This window comes from Lethenteron reissneri, unplaced genomic scaffold (genome assembly GCF_015708825.2).
Source record: "Lethenteron reissneri isolate LAM-NWPU_2019-01 unplaced genomic scaffold, ASM1570882v1 scaffold_481, whole genome shotgun sequence".
NCBI classification, from domain to species: Eukaryota; Metazoa; Chordata; class Hyperoartia; order Petromyzontiformes; family Petromyzontidae; genus Lethenteron; species Lethenteron reissneri.
The window spans coordinates 4,856-16,581 of NW_026892003.1; the positions used below are offsets into that span (position 1 = coordinate 4,856).

At 51.4% G+C, this 11,726-nt stretch overlaps 1 non-coding gene across 1 annotated transcript; it reads right to left on the bottom strand.

Moving 5' to 3' along the window:
- Positions 1 to 11,305: 11,305 nt before the first annotated feature.
- TRNAQ-UUG (transfer RNA glutamine (anticodon UUG)) lies at positions 11,306 to 11,378 on the bottom strand. The gene has a single exon. It is a non-coding gene; the product is annotated as a tRNA-Gln (tRNA).
- Positions 11,379 to 11,726: the final 348 nt, after the last annotated feature.

The following is an 11,726-nucleotide window of genomic DNA, read 5'->3' on the forward strand; positions in this document are numbered from 1 at the left end:
TGTAGCGGTTAGCGCGCTGCGCTATGAACCTGGCGACCCGGGTTCGATTCCCGCTCACGGCTAACACCAGTGACGATTATCTGAACCGGTCCTGGGCCCCCCTAGGTCGACTCAGCCTTAAATGAGTACCTGGTTGCGGTGTGTAAACATCGCCACTAGGGAGACAAAGGCGGTCGGGCGTGGTGCTGGCCACCCACCCCCTTGTGTACCGTTCCGGCCTTCATAGGTGCTCGCTAACAGCACTTGCCCCTACAGTCTGTTCAGGCTATACGGGGGATCTTTGTCTTTGTCTCTGTGTATGTATGTGTGTGTATGTGTGTGTATGTGTTTGTGTGTATATTATGTGTGTGTGTCTGTGTGTGTGTCTGTGTGTGTGTGCGTGTGTGGTGTGTGGAGAGCGGTAGTGTAGTGGTTAGCGTGCTCTCTGTGTGTCTGTGTGTGTGTGTCTGTCTGTGTCTGCGTGTGTCTGTGTGTGTGTCTGTGTGTGGTCTGTGCGTGTGTGGTGTGTGAGGAGCGGTGGGTGTAGTGGTTAACGCTACGCTGCGCTACCAACCCGGCGAACCGAGTTCCATTCCCGCTCACGGCCACCACCGGTGACGATTATTTGAACCTCCCCTAGGTCGACTCAGCCTCAAACGAGTAACTGGTGTGGCGTATTAACATCGCCACTGGGGAGACAAAGGCGGCCGTGCGTCAGTGGTGAGGGAGGGAGAGTGGTGAGGGAGGGAGAGTGGTGAGGGAGGGAGAGTGGTGAGGGAGGGACTCAGCCGCAAAACGAGTAACTGGTGTGGCGTATTAACATCGCCACTGGGAAGACAAAGGCGGCCGGCCGTGGTGGATACAAGTCCCGGGCGAAGCCGGGTAGTACAGCTAGTAAACGACATAAACATGTACCACCAGAACCCTGCAGCCACAGCTGGCTGCTGCATGAGTCACTCCACAACAGCAGCAGCATCAATCGGAGTATCAACATTTTTCAATGCACCTTTAAGATCAGCACACTAAATCAAAACACAGGTTATACTTTGCAGCGATCATCCGGAGCGAAACATTTATTTTAGGCCACTGAATAGCACATTACACTGGTAATGTGTTATATATATATACCACACACAGTGTTATATATATATACACACACACACACAGTGTTATATACACACACACACAGTGTTATACACACACACACAGTGTTATACACATACACACACAGTGTTATACACATACACACACACAGTGTTATACACACACACACACACACCCAGTGGCGTACCAGGCACTCATGAGGCCGAGTAGACCTAGGGGAGGCCCATGACCGGTTCAGATAATCGTCACCGGTGTTGGCCATGAGCGGGAATCGAACCTAACACTTGCACACACACACACAACACTGGTAATGTGTTATACACACACACAGTGTTATACACACACACAGTGTTATACACACACACACAGTGTTATACACACACACACAGTGTTATACACACACACACGTACCTTCGGGGCGAAGCGGCTAAGGAACGAAATCCTTTCGCGTGAAGACGAAAAGAAACCGCATCCGCAATGTGGCCCCATTCCTAATCAAATAGACGGCGATCGCAAACGAGTTTCCCCGTCGTCGGCACCATCTCACCTGGCAGGTAGACAGACAGGCACGCAGCCTGGCAGGCGGGCAGGCAGGTAGACAGGCAGGTGGGCAGGTAGACAGGCTGGCAGGCGGGCGGGCTGGCGGGCTGGCAGGTAGACAGGTGGGCAGGCAGGCAGGTAGGTCGGTAGGTAGGCAGGTACACAGACAGGCAGGTAGACAGGTAGTCAGACAGGCAGGTAGGCAGGTAGACAGGCAGGCAGGTAGACAGGCAGGTAGACAGGCAGGTAGACAGGCAGGTAGACAGGTAGACAGGCAGGCATACAGGTAGACAGGCTGGCAGGTAGACAGGTAGACAGGCAGGCAGGTAGACAGGCAGGTATACAGGTAGGCAGGCTGGTATACAGGTAGGCAGGCTGGCTGGCAGCACAAGGTGAGGAATGAACTCCCCACCACCACTGCAGTGTCTGTGGCAAGCCCTTTTATCGAGTGGGTAGCCTTGTTGTTGTTGTATTTAGTCATGATGAGTCAGCAGGGCGTGCTGCTTGTGATGAGTCAGATCCCACGTGCTCCCGTGATGATCTAATCCCACACACGCGCGTCCCTCGCAAACAAGAGGCACCCTGCCCCGATCACTGTGACTTGGAGTTTGTTGAATGTTTCGTTTGGTGGAGGATGATTGTTACTGCAGCTCGCCTTGAATCCGTGTGCAGCAGTCACCTGAATGTCACTCGCGTTTGACATGTTCATGGCTAATGCCGGGCGAAAACAATAACATGTCCCGCCTAATGTGAGAATTATGCAACGGCAGACGCTTTGAGCAAATCCCCTTGAGTTTCGATTTTATTTTAATTTAATTTAAATTTTACAAAAAAGGAATAATTTAAATACAAATTCATGAATTTTTATTTTATTTATCTATGTAATACTTTTATTATTTTAGTATTTCCCTTCTACGTGACTTTACCGAAAGAGCCAAGAATACAACCCCCCCCCCCCCCCTGGTTTCTCGATATTTCTGCGCTAATTGTGCACCCAGAGGAGCTGCTCTGAATAGTATTTTGATGAGCAGTGAGAGAACACACGAGTTGACATCCTGCCACGAGACGCTGCTCTATTAGAATGAATACATCCCGTTAAAAGCCGGTGCCGTTTTTAATCAGCGTTGATAGCAACTCGCAGTTTAGTACTCGTCAGCTTCATCACGAGATCAGATGGTTTTGATCGTTTTGTGATCGTGCCTTTCTTCTCTTTCGCGTGAACATTCGACAACTCTTGGAGGTGTTTTGGAACAATGCAGTGAGCGCTCTTAGCCTATTCTTATGTGTTTTTCGGTAAAGTCACCAGGTAGGTAAAAAATTAAAATTAATAAAAGTAAAATAAAATAAAAATCACGACGTTTCGGAGGCACCACAAGCTACTGTCTTCAGGTGGAACCGTCACAGCACGACAGCTGTATCAAGTGAGAGAATTCCAAGAAAACAGTCCTTGTATATGTAGTGGCGGTACGCGCTGACAAAGGGGCGGCGTGTGTGTGAGCGCGCCGGGTGTGGCTACATCAAGAGTGGTGGAGTTGACACGCGCCGAGAGTGATGGATCACGGGGCGGCGCGGGGTGCGTGGTTGTGCGCGCTGACACAATGTGGGAAATAGGATCGTGGGCAGCGCGCAGTGATTGGTCGACTGGGATGGGTGCTCTCAGCGACGTCCGCATGGAGGACTATAAAGGAGGACGCGCGGGAGCACTCGGGAGTTGATAACCAGTTGAAGATCGAAGACGGAGTTGAAGAGGTAGGGCCCTGAGACCCCTAGTCCCGCTGTCCTTGTAAGGGCCGGGACCCTGTGCGGCTCGGAGGCGAGACTGTGGGACCCGTGGTCTGACGTCCATGTGGGACGAGGCTGTGGGACCCAGAGTCGAGACGGACACCCCAGCCGGGTGGGTTCCGAGAAGCTACGGGGCGTAAGAGCCCGTGTGGGTGTAGCCAGGGGAACCCCGTGGGTTAGGCTGCAGTTAGCCACCCGTGTAATATAAGCTGGTGTTAATAAAGAGTGTGCTATCCGTAAGGTCGTCTCCCGTCAAGTTACTACATTAATAATAATAATAGTACAATTTGTAACGCGCGCAAATTTGCAGACGTAGTGGCCGCAACTCAGAGGCGCGGAGCCAAGCTCAGAGTCGCTCAAAAGCATGATTGTAGAGGTGAGTTTTTAAGTGTCTCTTGAAGGAGGCGATTGAGGTGATGCTGCGAATGTGCAGAGGGATATCGTTCCAGACTGTTGGGGCTGCCACCGAGAAGCGGCGCGTAGACATGACCATCCTGCATCTTGGTATTGAGAGGAGGTCGTGAGTCGCGCTGCGCAGGCATCTGCCGTGTGCTGAGCTGCAAGTTGTCAATAATGAAGAAAGATACGGCGGGCAGGCGGATATGAAGGCATTGTGGCAGAGGCAGGCGGTCTTGTATGTGACCCTACTGGCAATGGGGAGCCAGTTGAGAGCGCGGAGACGAGCTAGTGAGTCGAGGCGGGGATGAGTGTGGGCAATGACGACGCGTGCTAGGTTTTTTGTAGTCTTTGAAGCTTCTTTAGGTTGCCAGCGGAGGTCCGGACAAGGACGGAGTTACAATAGTCAAGGCGAGACCCAACTATGCAACATGCCAAAGTGTTGGCAATTTCAGTAGAGATGAGAGGACGTATGTGTCTAAGAGCCTTCAGGTGAAAGTTACATGAGCTGATGATATGGTTGGTTTGACGGTCGAAGGATAAAGTTGAATCTAGGATGACACCGAGGTAGCTGAAGTGGTCGGTGAACTTGATGCTGTGACCGAAGATGTGTATGTGTGTGGGGAGTGCTGCTGAATTGAGACGTTGCTTGGTACCTAACATGATGGCCACTGACTTTTTCGGATTAAGGGCTAGGTTGTGTGCAGTGAACCATTGTTGCACGGCGGTGGTACATTCCGAGAGCCTCTCGAATCCAGATGCATTGCTAGAATCGATGGGGGTGAATAGAATCGTGTCATCCGCATATGAGTGGTGCTTAACACCGAAGCTTGCAATGAGTCGGCCGATCGGGGAAGTGTAGGCTGTGAAGAGCAGGGGACCTAGAACAGAGCCCTGGGGAACCCCGCATAATGCTCTTGTTTCAGGCGATGTGGACATGCCCACCCTGACTGAGGATTGCCGGTCAGAAAGGTACGAAGCTATCCACTTGAGTGCTGAGCCGCATATACCGAAGTCGGATTTCAGGAGGGAAGTAAGGAGCGAATGGTTGATGGTGTCGAAGGCTGACGAAATGTCCAGACTTACAAGTGCAACAGTTGAGCCGGAATCACGATCGTTAAAATGTCATCGAGCACCCTAGTGAGTGCTGTTTCTGTGGAATAGTTTTGACGGTAAGCTGACTGGAAGTTGCAGTAGTTTGCGGCGGAGGTGACGTGTGGTTGTAGCTGGGCGAGGGCTAGTCGTTCAAGGAGTTTAGAGAGGTTCGAGAGGTTAGTGATGGGACGATAACTAGATGGGTCATCCGGATCTAGATTTGGTTTCTTTAACAAGGGAGAAACCAGGCCAGATTTGAGGTTGGACGGAAAACACCCTGAAGAGAAGGAGGCATTTGCGATGTTCCTGATCATGATGGCGAGTTCCGGAGCACATTGCTTGAACAAGGAACCTGGGAGCACGTCGAGTGGAGATGACTTCAAAGGAAGTGATTCAATTTAAGCGAAAACGTCTTTTGTAGACACAGGCTTTAGCATAGTTAGAAGAGTGTCTGGGTTAGTGCTTACAATTTTAGGTACCATGAGCGGGGTACAATGGTGCAATGTGTCAGTAGACGTGCACGAGTTTGCGACGGCGATTAGCTTGTTGTTGAAGTAAGTATTAAAGAGGTGGCAAGTTTCAGTGAGGCAAGGGGATCGCTAAGGTGAGGGACCATAGTGCTACCAGGATGGAGAAGATCTTTGAGAGTTTTCCATAGAATGCGCGGGTTTCCGGTTGCTTTTTTGATGCGTTCCTCAATGTGGGAGGAACGTGAGACAAGGATCAGTTAGTTTTCCTGCAGGCGACTCTGTAAGCAAGTCGATCAGCAGGTAGACCACTGCGGGATGCGATACGTTCAAGACGCCTCCTGGTTCGCTTAGCAATGATGGCATCTCTTGAGAGCCAGTGAGTGTCGTGAGAAGACTGCGTAGCGGTTCGTGATTTAATGGAGCTAGTTTGTCCAGCGCCGCCCTCATGTCAGCTTCTAGTTGGAGAGCGCAGACGGTTGGATCCGATGATGGGGATACATTGAAAGCGAGTTTGCAAGGAGGTGACGAAAAGCAGAAAATTCGATACCCTTAAAATTACGCAAGTTGCGGGTGAATTTGATGGTGATTGGCTTCGGAAATTGGAGGGAAGAAAGTATAAGGCGGTGGTCGGAGTAACCAGTTTGGAAAACTCCCAGTGCAGTGATGCGTCGGTGCTGGTTAGGTTCCAGAACCAGGTCGAGCATGCTCTCAACGTTTGTTGACGAAGCTCTGGTGGGGCCTGAGTTTGTGATGACCAGGTTATGGCAGGCCAAAGTTGACTCAAGGTGACTATCGATGGAGGCTGGGGTATTGCCGGGGCAATTGAAGTCGCCTGTAAGCACGAGCCTGTGAGATGGGTTAGGAATCAGATATAGGAATCCGAAAGCTCATTTACGAAGGTGTTGATGCTGCCATCTGGAGGGCGATAGATGGAAATAATTGTAAAAGCACTCGTTGTTAGTAGTAAGGGATACGGACTGGACCTCGAATGTGGCCTGAGCCATTGGTAGATGGAGCTCTTTAATTTTCAAGGTGAGCATTGTAAACGACCGCTAAGCCACCACCCCGCTGGTTTAGTTGCGCGAGGTTTATGTAGAACCTTGTATCCTGGGGGCGCAACTTCCAGAGAGATAGCTGGCGGGGAGTCTTGCCTGCACCAGGTCTCAGTGATGAGCAAAAGGTCGGTGTGGTGGTCCGAGATGGTATCGTGAATCAGGGCTGATTTATTGGTGATGGAGCGTGCGTTGAGCAGACCGAGGCGGATATGTGAAGGTAGATGTGAAGATCCGTGCAGGTGAGGCGTCGAGGGAACAGAGGAGTTGGCTGGTTCGAGGTCGACCTGTGAACGGCGGCCCCTGCCACCTCTGCAACCACGGGTGCCGATGCAGTCTCCGACGTTGGCCTCGGAGAGGCCCCAAGGACAGAGAGCGTCCTCAGGAGTGCGGGTTGCAGGTGCAGATGATGAAGAGACGGTGCATGTCATAGCCCTATTATATCAGCCCGTGCTGCAACGATGGTGCGGATGAAGGGGCCCGGATTCGGATGGACTCCAATCAGCGGCTCAGCTGCCCTGAGCAGCAAGTCGAGGGTGTCGTGTCCAAGCTCCACGCTATCAGCAAGCACTTCCCCATACGTAGCGGATGCCAACACGCCCGTGTAAAACACTCGCTGAGCGCGTACACGGGCGTACAGAACCACGCAGGCGGGGCGTACAATGGAGCAGCCAGAAGTACACGAAGTCCAGTGGATTAGCTGACCACGCTCTGTGCTCCAGCTCGCAGGTGGTGCACAAGGATGGACGTACCTCGCAGAGCTCCCGTTCACTGGTGGTGCTGGGCAGCAGGCAAGCCAACTCTCTCGTGTTGAGGAGATGACAGTCTGCTTCGCGTTCCCACTCGCTGATGGTGTGTGAACGTTGGACGGAGCACGTAGATCTCCCACTTGCTGGCGATGCTGGGGCACGCCAAGCTCACAGTCGCTGATGGTACCGGAAGAGGTGCTTGTGAGGACGTTGCTGGTAGAAACCGTGCCCGGGGCGGATGTTAGCCGCGCCGCATGAACAATACAGCCAGCGTCCTCAGCTTCGTGAATCGAAGCAACAGGCCTCGTTTACTCGCACTGCCCAACAGCTGTGCGATGCGGCAGTTGAGGCGAGTTTGTGTGGCACTGCAGTAACGGCATTTGTCAGCTGTTGTAGCGCCGCGAGGCGTGTGCAGTGAACACGGAGGCGGGCGGGTTTGGGTGCAGGATCGGCCGCCACCCAAAACTCGGGCGACGCCAAAGTAATAATGAAAATAATGAAACAAATAAATTATATGAAAAATGTAATGGAAGATGAAAGTAAGAAGAGTGGTGGTGAGTGGAGAAGGACGTGGGTAAGGTACGAGGTGTGGTTACGTTGATAAACTGTGAGAGCGATCAGGGACTGCAGCCAGCTGCGGCGCTGTCGCCATCTTCCCATCGGGTGTGTCGTCACTTTTGCCGGGGGAGCAGTGGCCGCTGGGAGTGACATCACTTCTGGGCTCAGCGCTGTCCAACCTAGCAACGCCGCGTCATCAGCGCTGCGTCCCTCACCGCCGGGTGACAGCTGTTTGCAACCTAGCATACCGTCGTCATCAGCGCTGCGACCGGACAGTGAGGACGCCATTCTTACTGTAACCGACGCCAGGGCTGGCACATTGACCGACACGCTGGTCACCGCCTTTGCTGCTCTGGCCAAAGGTTGGAGGTCGGGAGACCAGGCCCCTGACATTTCGTACATTACGCGCTCCGGCTTAATGCTTTTTTTGTTGACATTCTCTTCGTTGTCGTCGGGGAGTCGTGATTGTTGTTGGGTAAACTGTGTGGAGCTTCGCTCGTGAGTGTTGTCAATGTGTGCGAAACTTTGCTTGTGATTGTTAACAATGTATGGTTTGTATTGAGCTTTGTTCGTGATTGTTAATGTATAGCTTGTGCTGTCATTGTTAACGATGTATAGACTGTATGGGGCATTTATCTTGAGATGGTGACATGCTGCCAAGGATGGGAATTGTCATGCTGGCTCTCAAATATCTTGGGGTGCAGATCCTGACCAGAATGGCCCAGCGGGTGTTGCGTATCTAACACGAGAGTTGTGGTCCCGTCATGCTATGGCTGACGGCTTGACCTGACAGCCCGGAGATAGTGACACTCCGTGGCATGTCTAGCCTAGTGGGCTGTGTGCTCACATGGCTCGGAGAGTGTGGTCCCGTCATGCTATGGCTGACGGCTTGACCTGACAGCCCGGAGATTGAAACACTCCGTGGCATGTCTAGCCTAGTGGGCTGTGCGCTCACATGGCTCGGAGAGTGTGGTCCCGTCATGGAGTAGCTGACGGCTTGACCTGACGGCCCGGAGGTTGAGACCCTCCGTGGTGCATCTGGAGCAGTAGGCTCACCCTGACGGCCCGGAAGTTGAAACACTCCGAGGAGCGTTGAAACAGTGGGCTGGAGATTCGTGGTGTTCAGGTGTAGTTGTCCCGTACGTTGGGACTGTATCCCTCAGTTGTTAGGGTGCATGTTGTGCAGGGAGTGAACAATGGGTCGTCTCAGATCGGTCGGTACAGCTATATGCTGCGATGCGAGTCTTGGAGAGAGATGGGGTGTCAGATCGGTCGGTACAGCTATATGCTGCGATGCGAGTCTTGGAGAGAGATTGGGTCTCAGCTCGGTCATTACAGCTATATGCTGCGATGCGAGTCTTGGAGAGAGATTGGGTCTCAGATGGTCGGTACAGCTATATGCTGCGATGCGAGTCTTGGAGAGAGACTGGGTTTAAGCCCCCCGATATGGCCGACGTGCGCGGTTTTAGGATGGAGACGCCACGTTGGAAAGGCGGGGGTGCTAACGGTTGACATGTAATGTCGGTTGTGGTCCTCATTGAGGGCTGCTGGTACGCAAGCACGGGATGTCTTTTGGAGATGCGGTTCGTGCGTGCGTCCACCATTTATGGACAGGAGCAGGCAGATTTATTTTGGTTGTGTCATGTAAATTTTATATATATGTTTAAAATGTAGATACTGGAGCAGCCCTGAAGTGCGACTTCTTTGCCCAGTACATGGGTCGGCCCTGAAGTACGACTTCTCGACCCGGGACGTAGACAGACGTCCGGATAAGTGTGTGTAGAGGGATGCTCGACATGTTGGTCTTCGCCTTCTCTCCACCTGACGGATGGGAGGTTGGCAGGGTGGTGTGGAACCCTGCCATCCATGCGGTGGTTGTGCATCCAACGCGTCGGAATCTGTATATTTGTTGTTGTTAATTCCCCGTTTTTTATGCGGATCCCGAGGAGGGCTAGGTGTGCCGCGGGTCGTTTGTTCACAGTGTCATTGCTTCACCTTTTTGTTGATTGATGCTTGTATATAGTGTAGAGTTGTACAGGTTGGTTATGGTATTTATGGTTGCTTTCTTGTTCTCTTTTCTTTTCCTGTTGAGGCTCGCGTATTTTTTTTCTCTCTCTCCCTTTCGTTAATTTAAACTTTCTAATTATTGACAGCCGGGACGGCTGGAGGCTACGTAGAGGGGGGTAATGTAGTGACATAAGAAGGGAGGGACTGCTGGGGGCTCTGGGTTCCCGGGCAGGTCCAGACGCTTAAGCCTCTGGGCGCCAGGCGTTGGGTTCCCAGGGGTCCAGACGCTTAAGCCTCTGGTCGCCGCCAACGGGGGGGGGGGGGGGGGGGGGGCTGTGTGTGCTCTGTGGGATGTCTGGTGGCGCACACGGCCCCACCCCTCGTTGGACCAGGCATAAAAGGAGAGCTCCCTGGACGATCGGGGCCCAGTTGTAACTCAAGACCCAAGACCCACGACCAGCCATCTGAAGACCCTGGATGCTGTGAGAGCCAGCGCTGGGACTCTGGAACTCCCGACTCTACGACCTTGTGAGGGCGAGTTCCGGAGCGTAGCCAGAGTAGAGTATCTAGGCTGTGTAGCTAGGCTGTGTACCTAGGCTGTAACAGAGTATCAGGACTGTTCGAGAGTTGGACTGTTGGAGTGTTGTATTGTAATAAAGAAGTTACCTCTACAAGTGTCTCCGGAACCCGTTACACAATCACTGATCTGAATTCCCACATCGTGCTCAATTCCTAGATGCCACGATTTCACCTAACCCATCGCCCCCTCTGTGCTCTATTTGTCTTAACTCTTTCTCAATTCTCACTTGTGTAATGAGCCCAGTTCATCAGTTGGTTCCATGGTGTAATGGTTAGCACTCAGGACTCTGAACCCTGTGTTCTGCGTTCAAATCTCGGTGGAACCAAGTGTCTTTTTGTGTTGCAATAAATACGTCTCCGCATGTCGAGTTCAATCAATGTATTCGTTCTTATTTGACAAGTTAAATTTCTTTGGGTCTAGTAAGTTTTCTTGAAACCCATCTTGCTCTTACAAGAGCTGATTTCAATGCTACAGCTCCCACCACAGCTCAGTTCACAATTCCTTAGCAGGCGCCGTTTTCTAGTTCGCCTTTAACGCCCTGAAAAGTTCCACGTAAACGGCCTTCAGACAAATGAAAGTCTTTACTGCACTAACTCCTTAGAGGGCTTAAGCTCTGCATGTTGGTCAGTGATTAATCGATTCAAATTTGTATTGAGAACACTTCATTGGTTGCTAAAAGAAAAACCTGCGGCCACGATCTATCCACCGCCGGATGAAGATACCCGCACATTGCCGCAAATTCACATCGGGTGAAGAAACAATTGATTGTGGAGCAACGATTATTTAATCACTCCATCTCTGGTGCACGTGTTCTAGGGCACTCAAACCTGAGCTCGCACACTTCGATTTAATTTATGGATGTACTGCCTCCTGTTCATACGTTTACACAATCATAAAACATTACCAAATGTGTGAATAATGTGCGTGTTAAACCCCGTTTTTCTCTCCCCAATAATTTATTTAGAAGCAAATCTTTAAAAAAATGCACAACACAGGCTCCACCGAGATTTGGAACTCGGATCGCAGGATTCAAAGTCCTGAGTGCTAACCATTACACCATGGACCCAACTGATGAAGCAGGCTCATTACACACGTGAGAATTGAGAAAAAGTGAAGATGACAGAGGGGACATAGGCAGGTGTCACCGTGGCATCTCGGAATTGAGCACGAAGTTGGAAATCAGATCAGTGATTGCAGATTTAGTGGTTGTCACGTGGAGTGATTTTGGGAGCACAGCACTCACTTTTGGCTCAGCAGTCAGGCTGCCTTAGATCCTGAAGTCAAATTAAAACTCACATCTCGTAATTTAATGACAAAACTACTGAATTCTTTTTTAAACGTGGCGGGGTTACAAATGAGACGTGAACATAGTTCACAGGATTTAGAGTCCTGAGTGCTAATAACCATTATAACC